This window comes from Schistocerca gregaria, chromosome 2 (assembly GCF_023897955.1).
Source record: "Schistocerca gregaria isolate iqSchGreg1 chromosome 2, iqSchGreg1.2, whole genome shotgun sequence".
NCBI lineage: Eukaryota > Metazoa > Arthropoda > Insecta > Orthoptera > Acrididae > Schistocerca > Schistocerca gregaria.
The window spans coordinates 191,871,635-191,885,960 of record NC_064921.1 but is presented as its reverse complement, the minus strand read 5'-3'; the positions used below and the strand labels follow the sequence as shown (position 1 = coordinate 191,885,960).

General features: G+C 45.4%; 1 protein-coding gene across 1 annotated transcript in view; it reads left to right on the top strand.

Annotated features, from left to right (window-relative positions):
* The window catches only part of LOC126335695 (protein Wnt-10b-like), a 537,337-nt gene that overhangs the window by 410,815 nt on the left and 112,196 nt on the right, over positions 1-14,326 (top strand). The gene's annotated exons all lie outside the window — the stretch shown is intronic.

Here is a 14,326-nt window from a genome sequence, read left to right as displayed (position 1 = left end):
TGGGTAGATCACATAACTAATGAAGAGGTATTGAATAGAATTGGTGAGAAGACAAGTTTGTGGTACAGCTTGACTAGAAGAAGTGATCGGTTGGTAGGACATATTCTGAGGCATCAAGGGATCATCAATTTAGTATTGGAGGGCAGCGTGGAGGGTAAAAATCGTAGGAGGAGACCAAGAGATGAATACACTAAACAGATTCAGAAAAATGTAGGTTGCAGTATGTACTTGGAGATAAAGAAGCTTGCACAGGATAGAGTAGCATGGAGAGCTCCATCAAACCAGTCTCAGGACTGAAGACCACAACAACAACACGAAAAAAAAAAATTAAATCTCTTAGGCAGTCAAAAGAAACCAGAATACCTGATGCCAAAATCAGAAAGAGTTCAAAATGTCAGTTATATTCATTAAGTGTTATTATTTGAGGTTTGTGATTGTCCATTCAAAATGTTCTCTTATTTTACTGCAGGCGTACAAGAGACGTTAGTGCAGTAACTACATTGGCAGCTTCAACTAACAACTGTCAACAACAAATGGGCATTCAGCCTGTCAGTTACAGCAGGTAATACTAAGCAGCGGACGTGCGGGCGTAGGGTGTCACGCTGCTGTGTCACAAATCGATACAGACGAACATCTCCATACGAAGTGATCAAGACATTCTCCAGAATGTTTAGAAGAAGAGAAAAGTGTCTCGTAAGTTTGTCTCGCACACCTTGACTCCAGGACGGAAGACATCGACACGTGGACGACTGCCAGTGCTTGACTGATATTCCAAACGCATTCGTTTCAGGAAAAATATATCACGGGGGACGGGACAAAGCGTCATCGATAGGAACATACAACAAAACGACAAAATACAGATACTCACATGAAGGCCGAGCTCTTTGACGACATAATCGGCACTGGAGTCAATGTGATGTGCAAACAGAGTGTTTCAAAGAAGGACTTTCCTAAAAGTTTCACATGGTTGTATGAACGCTTTGTGCGTTGTATTCAATTTGGGAGATGGGGGAGCGTGTAGGATGGACTGACCGGGCATAATACTGTGTCAGTCGTGAGGTCTTACTCTATCCACAACGAGATTAGACACAACCAACAATAAATAACCAATAGCTGTTAATGTTAATGTGTCTGAAATGTTATGAGACTTAACTACTAAGGTCATCAGTCCCTAAGCTTACACACTGCTTAACCTAAATTATCCTAAGGACAAACACACACACCCGTGCCCGAGGGAGGACTCGAACCTCCGCCGGGACCAGCCGCACAGTTCATAAATGCAGCGCCCTTCGACCTCTCGGTTAATCCCGCGCGACAACAGCTGTATTTTCATCTCTGATTTATATCAGAGGAATTATGTCATCATCAGGCCCTCTATGGTAACATACGGAGTGCGTTTATATTGCCAGATAAAATATGCGTAGCCACTATGCTACCACAGAGGGCCTGACGATGGCATAAGGGAATGCCGAAACTGATTGCCTTCACAATAAATCATAGATATATATGTTGGTTTATTTTTCTGCTTGGTATATATGTCGGCTGTCGTCCTATTGTCCCTCCTAGCAAGAATGGATGAAGTGAAACGAGACTAGATCATTAACCATAATCTCCGGATGGAAATCGGTCTCCTACGTGGTCGTTGTTAATGAAAAGAATTGCCGATTTTGTTCATCAATATGTGACACGGCCAAGAGAATATCTTGTGATCTGCTAGCTCACGTCGTACAGTATTTGTGTTGCATTCTGTTGATTGCTTCGCGCTGTACATCAGTCGCGCAATGTCATTGTTACACAGGCAAGATCATAGGACACATCCAGCACACTTCCATAGTTATTAGGCGGCTAAAGAAGTCCCAAGGACTGCCCTCACGTAGCTGCAAGGTTACCGCTGCTACGTCGATTTGGCAGTTTTTTTTGAATATGTGTGAGAAGTCGCACAATCTCAGCGGCAAGCGGCCTACGTCACGTACAGAATATATTGCTGCCTGTTGAAAACGTGTCCATGACTGATTTTTAGCGTTTTGCATTCTTTCGTCGACTGTGATACGCTGATCGTCGAATTATGGGAATTCCAGTTCTGTTCCAATTTCTGGTTCTTCAAAGAAAGATGGTGTGTCGCCTCGTTCTTCGTCCTTCAGATATGACTGAGTACACTGGAAGCATTTGTGCCACACAGCCACTGCCATACAAGTTTGTGCATTCCATCCCTTCCGAGTAGACTGTCCCAGCTCCGTTCCCCATCAAATGCAAAGGACGAATTATCGCACGATATTCCACCATATTCCGCACTGTACGGATTTGGTTTAGCTCCTGTACGTGTGTGCTGTGGTATTGCGGTGCGGGGGTTTCAATTTTTACCAGCACTGTGGACATGTATTTGCAAACAAAGAATATTTGTTGCGATGTTAGAATCACATGGTGTGGTTCAAGAGGCCAGTTAAGTGTACGCACCTATATTTCATTGCACAAAGCTTTCACCATCCAGCCCAAAAGACAGCAGTTTTAAATACGCTGATTCAAAGAGCTAAAACTATCTGTGACAAGGAACACGTGGATTCCGAGATCAGATAACTAAGAAACGTATTTAGGAAGAACGGCTATATCGATCCAGGTATTAAGGGGGTAGCCGTCTTTATTGTTTCTCAAGTAAAATAAAAGGTAATGCCATATATGATGATACAGTTTCATTTCCTTTAAGGATCAATTTTGTGTTCACATCGTACACTTCCCGAAACCGCTGCACCAGATCGAATGATCCCTTGCAGCCGGAACACTGATCATCGACGTCAATTCCCGAAGCTCTACTACAGAATTTGTGACAAAATTAATTTCTGTAAGTCTTTTAAGTCATTTTAAATGCAAATTTCCGTCAGCGTACATAGGATACTTGTAGAATATTAAGCTATAACAAAATGGTGGCATGTTATACTAAATGTAATTTCCTTAGACCACAAAATTGAGGCAAAAGTTGCACCGAAAATATGGTTTTGAAGATATCACAAAACGGCTAAATACGTTGTTGACAGAGATTTCAATTTATAATTCCGACATCATATTCCTATCAAAATCTTATGTACCGTCCTCAAGTTATATTTCCAGCCAATATGAAAAATACTATACCGAGAAGAACGCTTTCGAAGTTTTGGGTTACACTTTTCTCCCCATACTAAGTGATTCTTGTACCATACATCAATCCTTCCTGATTCAAAAGGAGGTCCTCGTCCATCTTCTTCATGGCAATGGTGGTCCTGGGGGCCTCATTGTAAGTGTCTGTCATCCGCTGCTCTCCTTGCTCTATTCGCTTTTCTTTCACTTTTGTACGAAAGTTGCAATAGGCTGGTCCGACCTCAAGCTCGACCGTGTTTATAATTTCCGTAATATCTGTTAGATCGTCGTTTAACTTACATGTCGACTATTTCTTCCCGTTGTGAATGGTTTTTGGAGACACCATTTCACAGATCACTTTGTAGCTCTATTTCGGGATTTCTGGCTTATTTTGGATGAACATTACAATAAAGCACACATCTTAGAGTACATTTTAAGCCAATAAATAAATAAATCAATTGTTTGATATTTTTCAAAGATGACTACCTCCTTACGTTAGCCATCTAAACAAACAAAAACATAGAGATATTCAATCATGAGAAAGTTACCAGCTTGTAGTATTCCTTCGTTTCTTGTGAGGTACAACAAATAACACAGGCAGAGTCCTGGGCAGACACGATATTCAATCCATTTCCGAGCTCACAAGAAAATTAAAAAGCTGTTGTGTCCAGTAGTAGACGGCCTTCGTGCCAGCGTTCCTGGAATTTATAAAATACCTCGTGACAGTAGGAGAAGTTTATTAATCAGTCAATAAGAGTTCATTACGTTGCGCAAGGCACTGATTTAGCATGAAATATCGCAATTTCGACAAATCGGCTGTTGCTGAACACAGCCTCACATACGATCATACGTATGACAAAACGGAGTTGTTATTAGGAATGCATCGAACCTGCTGTGATCCAGTCATTAAAAAAAGCCGTTGAGATCAGAATGTGTAACAAATTTAACTGAGACAGTGACTGCAACCTTAGTGGTGCGTGAAAACGGACACTTGATGATGAACGGCAACAGAGAAATCAGTTGAGTCATCCACCATCCATCGAATTCTGCTACCAGTGATCTTCGTTCACTGACATCGTCATAATCTCTGGTAGCATATGGAAGTTCCGTGAGTTCGTAACATTTGCATGCTCGCTTAATAACTAAAGGCCTACTGAAATGTTTCAATGATGACAACGGATAAAGTCGGCGAAAGCTAGAGGTGGAATACAAATTTGGCGTGGTAAGAACTCTGTGAAGCATTTATTCAAAAGTATTATATCTCCTACACAGGGTGACTCAATAAAAGGTTTGCAAACAGACATGGCACAAGGCATAAAACAATGATCAGTAATCACATAGGAACGCCGGAGATCGCAAATGCCACAAGAAGCGCTAAGGTCGCGTGTGGGCTGGCATTGTTGGAGGTTGTTCAATTGGGCTGCACATTCTCCTCGTCTGACTTGATGGTCGACGTTGCGAGAGGCTCTGCCGAACATGCTGAATTACATTCCCCAATACATTTCTTTCCTGTGGGGGTATTTGTGGGTTTTGTGTATGAAACACCTGTTAGATCGCTGGAGGACCTGGTGGGCAGGATTGTCGCGGCAGCAGGATGTCTTCGAGGTATACTAGGTATCTATGAGAGGGTGCGCCGTTCGATGGAGCGTCGAGGGGTGTCTCGATGCATCTGGATAAACCTTTGAGAATATCCTGTAGTGGGCGTCTATTAGAAGCTGTGCAAGGCCAGTGCAGCCCCGGATGGCCATTACGACCCCACGTCCTATGTGATTACCGATCGTTGTTCAATGCCCGATGTGCCATGTCAGTTCGTAACTTTTGTTTGAATCACGCTGTATACATGATGCAATAGGTATGAGCGCAGATACGTTTATATGTAGTATCTTACCATGTAATAATATCAGTGTGTTGCTTGTTTTTTTTCTACGTCGAACAATCTTCCCACAAACAGTCACAAACTTTACGGCCTGATTTATCCTGCATAGTCGTACTGCACCACTAAGTGGGCTACGCTTACCAGTATGAAATCACCGTTTTGCGCCCACCCTTCGACACTTCAGCACCTGACCTGTTGCCCAGGCGAAAATAAGTACACTACTGCCCCTTAAAATTGCCACACCACGAAGATGACGTGCTACAGATGCGAAATTTAACCGACAGGAAGAAGATGCTGTGATATGAAAATGATTAGCTTTTCAGAGCATTCACATAAGACTGGCGTCGGTGGCGACAGCTACAACGTGCTGCCATGAGGAAAGTTTCCAACCGATTTCTCACACACAAACAGCACTTAACCGGCGTTGCCTGGTGAAACGTTCTTGTGATGCCTCGTGTAAGGATGAGAAATGCGTACCATCACGTTTCCGACATTGATAAAGGTCGCATTGTAGCCTATCGCGAATGCGGTTTATCGTACCGCGACATTGCTCCTCGAGTTAGTCGAGATACAATGACTGTTAGCAGAATATTGAATCAGTGGAATGACGAGCGTAATACGGAACGCCGTGCTGGATCCCAACGGCTTCGTATCACTAGCAGTCGAGATGACAGGCATCTTATCGGCATGGCTGTAACGGATCGTGCAGCCACGTCTCGATCCCTGAGTCAACAGATGGTGACAACAACCATCTGCACGAACAGTTCGACGACGTTTGCAGCAGTATGGACTATCAGCTAGGAGACCATGGCTGCGGTTACCCTTGACGCTGCATCACAGACAGGAGCGCCAGCGATGGTGTACTCAACGACGAACCTGGGTGCACGAATGGCAAAACGTGATTTTTTCGGATGAATCCAGGTTTTGTTTACAGCATCATGATTGTCGCATCCGTGTTTGGCGACATCCCGGTGAACGCACATTGGAAGCGTGTATTCGTCATCGCCATACTGGCGTATCACCCGGCGACATGGTGTGGGGTGCCATTGGTTACACGTCTCAGTCACCTCTTGTTCGCATTGATGGCACTTTGAACAGTGGACGTTACATTTCAGATGTGTTACGACTCGTGGCTCTACCCTTCATTCGATCCCTGAAAAACCCTACATTTCAGCAGGATAATGCACGACCACATGTTGCAGGTCCTGTACGGGCCTTTCTGGATGCAGTAAATGTTCGACTGCTGCTGTGGCCATCACATTCTCCAGCTCTCTCACCAATTTAAAACGTCTGGTCAATGGTGGCCGAGCAACTGGCTCGTCACAATACGCCAGTCACTACTCTTGATGAACTGTGGTATCGTGTTGAAGCTGAATGGGCAGCTGTACCTGTATGCGCCATCCAAGCTCTGTTTGACTCAATGCCCAGGCGTATCAATGCCGTTATTACGGCCAGAGGTGGTTGTTCTGGGTACTGATGTCTCAGGATCTGTGCACCCAAATTGTTTGAAAATGTTGTCACATGTCAGTTCTAGTATAATGTATTTGTCCAATAAATACCCGTTTATCATCTGCATTTCTTCTTGGTGTAGCAATTTTAATGCCCAGTAGCGTACTTGGAGGTTCTAACCAATCTAGAACGTACGATTTGGAATGGCTATAATTTTTAATCTGCATATGAAGTTAATACTGGAGTAATGTTTTGCAGTACAACGTCCTCAATCAGCAATAGAAATATTTACACATCCACCACTGCCCATACACCTCGTGAAAAGACCAATAAGATAAAATCAGCAACTGGTTGTCATACGGAAACTTAGGGACAGTTTGTCTTCCGCGCACTGCAGTAAAGCAAGATGGTCGGGATGTTGTGAGGGGTGAGGCGATGACAGCGGTACATGGAGAACGATAGCCACACAGTGGAATGATGCTCATGCAGCTTAGCTATAGCTGATTTGAACGAGGGACGGAGTTGCGATATCATGACAAACAAGGGGCTAGTTTACCACACGAACTTTTGAATGCTGGTCGCCTAGCTCCGGCTAGCAGTGCACTTGTATATTGCATCAAGCGACTTGTGTTCTTGCATCCTCCGACTCTGTTCCTACTCGCAGTGCACCTATTATGCCATGTTAGATACAAATCCCCCTTCAGGGCTGACGTAAGAACCGGTGCTTTCCCAGGGCGGTCTGGTTCCGCGCGACAAAACCCCCTCACCTCGTCCGGGACTCGTACTGCGCTCCGGACGTCGCGATTGAGTCGTCAGGACCTGCCGAAGGGCCCGCGTGCGCTATGGTTACCGATGGCGGCGCAGTCGGGAAAAACGTCTTCTTTGTTGCGCTGGCGATCTTGCCCTTTCCAGACTCCCTCTCCGTGGCTTTTTGCGATAGATGTCTGCGTTCCAGCGCATGGCAGTCTATTCCACATGCCGTGAAGGAAAGATTCTGACTGGGCACTTTCATCTTTGGTGAGTATCAGATTGCAGTCGGAGTGGTGGCCACCGTATAGCGCTAGATACATTTTGTACTGAATACGTCTTGAGTGGAGCGTGAAATGGAGAGTGTCAGCTAAGAACAAAAGGCAGGTAAAAACGAACTGCAATCTTTTCAGTACATTAAGAGAATCTACACTACTGACCATTAAAATTTCTACACCAAGAAGAAATGCACATGATAAACGGGTATTCATTGGACAAATATATTATACCAGAACTGACATGTGATTACATTTTCACGCAATTTGGGTGCATAGATCCTGAAAAATCTCTACCCAGAACAACCACCTCTGGCCGTAATAACGCCCTTGATACGCCTGGGCATTAAGTCAGAGCTTGGATGGCGTTTACAGGTACAGCTGCCCATGCAGCTTCAACACGATACCACAGTTCATCAGTAGTAGTGACTGGCGTATTGTGACGAGCCAGTTGCGCGGCCACCGTTGACCAGACGTTTTCAATTGGTGAGAGATCTGGAGAATGTGCTGGCCAGGGCAGCAGTCGAACATTTTCTGTCTCCAGGAAGGCCCGTACAGGACCTGCAACATGCGGTCGTGCATTATCCTGCTGAAATGTATGGTTTCTCAGGGATCGAATGAAGCGTAGAGCCACGGGTCGTAACACATCTGAAATGTAACGTCAAATGTTCAAAGTGCCGTCATTGCGAACAAGAGGTGACCGAGACGTGTAACCAATGGCACTCCATACCATCACGCCGGGAGATACGCCAGTATGGCGATGACGAATACACGCTTCCAATGTGCGTTTACCGCGATGTCTCCATACACGGATGCGACCATCATGATGCTGTAAACAGAACGTGGATCATCCGAAAAAATTACGTTTTGCCATACGTGCACCCAGGTTCATCGTTGAATACAGCATCTCAGGTGCTCCTGTCTGCGATGCAGCGTGAAGGGCAACCGCAGCTATGGTTTCCGAGGTAATAGTCCATGCTGCTGCAAACGTCTTCGAACTGTTCGTGGAGATGGTTGTTGTCTTGCAAACGTCCCCATCTGTTGACTCAGGGATCGAGACGTGGCTGCACGATCGGTTACAGCCACGGGATATGATGCCTGTCATCTCGACTGCTAGTGATAAGAGGCCGTCGGGATTCAGCACGGCGTTCCGTATTACCCTCCTGAACCCACATATTCTATATTCTGCTAACAGTCATTGGATCTCTACCAACGCGAGCAGCAATGTCGTGATACGATGAATCGCAATCGCGATAGGTTACAATCCGACCTTTATCAATGTCGGAAACGTGATTGTACGCATGTCTCCTCCTTACACGAGGCATCACAACGACGTTTCACCAGGCAACGTCGGTCAACTGTTGTTTGTGTACGAAAAATCGGTTGGAAACTTTCCACATGTCAGCACGTTGTAAGTGTTGCCACTGGCGCCAACCTTGTGTGAACGCTCTGAAAAGCTAATGATTTGCATATCACAGCATCTTCTTCCTGTCGGTTACATTCCGCGTCTGTAGCACGTCATCTTAGTGGAGTAACAATTTTAATGGCCAGTAGTGTAGATACATAGCGACAATTTTTGTATATTAATTCATGTACAAGTGTGCATGTGGGGAGGGGCTACATGTCTGTGTAGCCAAAAGATAAATTTAGATAAGAATAAGTAAAACTAAGTCTTACAATGAGTGTCCGCCCGGTTAGCCGTGCTGTCTAACGCACTACTTTCCGAGCTGGAAAGTGTGCCGGACCCTGGCACGAATCCGCCTGGCCTATTAGTGTCGAGGTCCGGTGTGGCGGCCTGTCTGTGGATAGTTTTTAATGCGGTTTCCATCTGCCTCGCCAAATACGGGCTGGTTCCCCTTATTCCGCCTCAGTTATATCATGTCAGCGATTGCTGCGCAAACACTGTCTCCACGTATGCGTACACTATAATTACTCTACCACCCAAACATTTGGTGTTTATTTGTCTGGTGTGAGACGTTCCCGCCGGGGAGGTCCACTAGGGGCCAAACCGCACAATAACCCTGTATTTGGTGTGGGGCGCCGGTGGGGTCAGTGGACTGCTGTAGCCTATTGTGGGGTTGTGAATCACTGAGCCATACGGCGGGGACGAAGCCACTCCGTCGTTTCTAGGTTCCCAGTTCAATACGATACAATTATAAGGAGTGGGAACTAAATTCCGCCGGCCTCGGTGGTCTCGCGGTTCTAGGCGCGCAGTCTGGAACCCTGCGACTGCTACGGTCGCAGGTTCGAATCCTGCCTCGGGCATGGATGTGTGTGATGTCCTTAGGTTAGTTAGGTTTAAGTAGTTCTAAGTTCTAGGGGACTGATGACCACAACAGTTGAGTCCCATAGTGCTCAGAGCCATTTGAACCATTTTTGAATTAAATTCCAAAAACACAAAGTGGAGTGTGATACGACCGTCCTTGATGCCTATATACAAAGCCCATTCAATAAATAACGGAAGAAGTTTTGTAAAAAATAGAAAACGTCGACAAAGTCTTGTACTTCTTTCTTATTTTTTGAGAGTGCCCTAGAACTATCATCAGATGGGGATGACATGCCTGCCTGGCCAACGGGATGCTCAGAATTTGTGAAACAAGACGGCGGCATCCTTGCAGGTTTGCACAAGCGTGGAGCACCGGAGTGTCATTAGATTTCTGTTAACTGAAGTTTTGAAACCAGTCGAAATTTACTGTCGGATGGCAGTGCAATATGGTGAAAGTTGTTTGAGTCGACCACAAGGGTACGAGTTGACAGATAAATTCAATCGGCTTGTAACAAGGTATGAAGATTCGCCGTTCCCAGGACGCTCTGTATGTGTAGTCACGGATAAAAACTTTATGGGAGTTGACGAGAGATTCAGGAAAATAGGCGTATTGCAATGAGCGATGTTGCAGTAACGATGAACGTTAGTGTCGGATCAGCCCATCATATTGTCCATGACGTAATGATGTTCAAGAAAATGTGTACTTGGTGGATTCCAAAACATCAGAAATGAAAGAAAGGTACATGGACGTGTGCAGAGAGGCAGCATGTTCGTCTGATTGCCTCACTCACCATATCCTCCGGATCTGGCACCTTCAGGTGATCATATCTTTCAACCACTGAAAGAAGATCTTGCCGTAGAAGGTTCGTTGAAGATGAGGAATTTCTGGAAGCAGTGCATAACTGTTTACGCACACCCTCCCAAGAGTTTTTTGCATATTGAATTGGGAAAGTCGTCCCGCGCTGGCACAGAACGTGAGGGGGATTTCGTTGAAAAATAATAAATGCTGTACTCCATTCTCGTAATAATTTTTTTAAAAATATTTATTGAATATACATAATGTATTGCACATAAAGAGACATAGATAATCATTACTATTCGGTTACCATATTGACGATAAATCGCTGGAAACCGTGGGAACAGTTTTTCGGAGTAATTCCAACACCCAATGCAGTTGCACACGTTTATTTGTCCACTAGCTCCTAATGCGCAGAAGTGACTGGAAGATTTTTCGATGAGTAAGAAGTACGATAACACAATTGTTTTGGAGAACTGGAAGTCGGTAGTACGATGACCAAGAGAAGGAAGAATAATAGGAGAACATAGACTAGGAGAAACGAATCAAAGGGGCAGAATTTTGTACAGAACACAACTTAATAATTTCTAACACCTCGTTTAAGAATCATGAGAGAGTGTGTATACTTTGAATATACGATGCGACAGTGCAAAACATTTCCACTGGTGGTCATGGAAGACGCTACAACGGCTGTACGATACGTGAATGCCATCCTTCGACTGATAGTGCAACCATATCGGCAGCATGTTGGCGAGGCATTCGTCTTCATGGTCTACAATTCGTGCCCCCATAGTGCACTTCCTGTGAATGACTTCCTTCAGGATAACGACATCGCCCGACTAGAGTGGCCAGCATGTTCTCCAGACATGAATCCTATCGAACATGCCTGGGATAGATTGATATGTGCTGTTCATGGACGACGTGACCCACCAACCACTCTCAGGGATCTACGCCGGATCGCCGTTCAGGAGTGGGACAATGTGGACCAACAGTGCCTTGATGAACTTGTGGATAATATGGCACGGCGAATACAGACAAGCATCAATACAAGAGACTGTGCTACTGGGTATTAGAGGTATTGTTGTGTACAGCAATTGGACGACTACCTCTGAAGGTTTCGCTGTATAGTGGTACAACATGCAATGTGTTTTCATGAGCAATAAAAAGGGCGGAAATGGTGTTTATGTTGATCTTTATTCCAAATTTTTGCACAGGTTCCGGAATTCTCGGAACCGAGTTGATGCAAAATTTTTTTGATGTTTGTATTACAGCCTTGCTTTGGAGAACCATCCATGACGGAACTACTCTCTCAGATACGCAAGATATGTGAGAAATGCGATGCACTTCAGACAACAAGAACAACGTAATTATTCCAGTTCCAAAGATGGTTGGCGCTCTCTGGTGGAAACATCACCGAACCATCAATTTCTGCATTCGTACATTGCGACAAGAGACGGACAATATATTACTGACTCCACACACGTTTCGTGAAGTGATAACGACGAGAAAATTAGAAATATTGGGACTCATAAACAGGTTTACAGACATTTTACAGCGTATTTCTCCCTTCTAGGATACATTGTAAACTACGTTTTCTCCTCACATCGGATTTTAATGTGTATTTTACGTGTACGAGTAGGCTAAATTTGTATCTCTGTATGTTCAAGAAAGTTTTAAAGGCTATTGAAATTCTGTATCTTAGGAATTTATCGCAAAAATTACAGCCATTTACTGTGCATAGCCGTCTTGGAACCCGCGGCTCGGTTTTGGTACCTAAGAATCATGTTTCTAGAGTTTTCCGAGGAACCCCCCGTAAACTGAATGATGCCTCGATAAGCCCCTTTAGGCGCACCGTAGATCACATCTAATGCAAAAAGAACCAATCGATTTGTTCCATATGCCTAAGGTAGAGGAAGTGCGTAAAATTCAAACTTTTACCCTGTGCTGTGGGACACTTATGGAGAGATTCTTCTGTTGGATCCCCGGTCCAAGGGCTATCTAAAACACATTTCGCTACATTACTGTCACCAACAGAACCCGAGGTATGAGCCCCAGAAATATTCTGTATTTATGAGTGGCGTTTTGGAACACTTTACGTAGCGCATGCTAGCGCATGCGTATCAAAAAATGGTTCAAATGGCTCTGAGCACTATGCAACTGTAGCGCCTAGAACCGCACGGCCACTCCGGCCGGCGCCTGCGTATCGATGCAGTATGCTTTACAAATTACGAAATTATATATATATATATCTATGAAATATTTTTGTGAAACTTTGTCTAAGCTAAGCAGCAGTACTGTCACAAAGCATTAGGGCAATGTCATCAGTCCTAACGCATCTGTGAGAGCTGTGTCTGGCTGGTGAGACCCTACAGCACGGGACACTTATGGCCGCGGTGGATAATTTTATACAGTGAAGGATATTTCGGGCATCCCCGTGCGCCGTGTGGGTATCATAATCGGCAGTGTGGTTTTTGCACACATGCCCGTCGCGCCGCAACGTCCGAGAATTCTAAATCTGCCAGTTTACAAGGCGAACGAGGCGCATATGGGCCGACGACAAAACAGTGCGACTGAATTCAGCGGATCATTGGCGTGTCTGGCCATTTATGGTCGAGGAGGCGATCTGAATTCGCAGTCGATACATCGACGGGCGGGGGAAAAAGGAAACGCCACGCACCTGTGGGCCTCTGCCTGCTACCTGCACCCGCTGTGGCGTCACATGTCGTAGCGCCATATATCTGCTGCGGCTGAATCGAGAAATGGGGCAACAAATGGAAAGGGGAAGAAAAACGGCGGGACACGCCGCCCGATGAGGGGAGCGGAGGGGGAAGGCGGGGCGAAAAAAGTCGTGGACGAGCGCGGCAGAAGGCCGGAGATCGACGCGGGAGAAAGCTATCGATCTGTCTTGCGCCAGCGGGCGGGCACCGCGTTCTTTATGGACACGTGCTGACATAAAACATGAGACGCCCCATGTATTAAACATGCGCACTCGCCAGCCTTCCCCGAACGGGCCCGGTGGCTGACGCGAGCGTCAACTATTCGCCTCATTATAAATGCATTTCGCTCAGAAGTAAAGACGGTGATACCATCTGCAACTGCCAGCTTTTCCAGCGCGCCCGAGGAACACCGGCCCATGACGAAAACTGCGCGTACAAAAAACGCTATGACGTACTGTTCTCTTTTAGAACGTATCAAAATATGGAAGAAATTGATTGCATCAGTTTCGGTCGTTGCTTTACGACATTAATCTCTTCAGGCAATTCACCAAGCAAATAAATACTCCCTGCCCCCCCCCCCCCCCCCCCTCCCAGATCCGACAGTTTTTCTTTCTGAATCTGAGATCGCTATTCTCGGAGCAACTCAGCGTTTAAAACAACCGTGTGCACGGTGTCATATTTGTAGCTGCTCAGAGTTGTGGGGGGCTAGAATCGAATCGGTGTTTCTGGACAGTAGATTCCCAGCAGCTAGTGCCAGCCGTGGTGGTCGAGCGGTTCTAGGCGCTTCAGTCCGGAACCGCGCTACTGCTACGGTCGCAGGTTCGAATCCTGCCTCGGGCATCGGTGTGTGTGATGTCCGTAGCTTAGTTAGGTTTACGTAGTTCTACGTTCTAGGGGACTGATGACTTCAGATGGTTAAGTTCCATAGTGCTCAGAGCCATTTGAACCCAGCAGCTAGTAAAGAGCTGGAATGGAGCGATACTGTCTCTGATATGTCGCAAGCTGTGTAGGAGTATACATAATATTCACTTGTCACATTTTATCAATATTCTTTAGAGTGCATCAACAGTAAAGCAATTTTTTTTCTTTTTT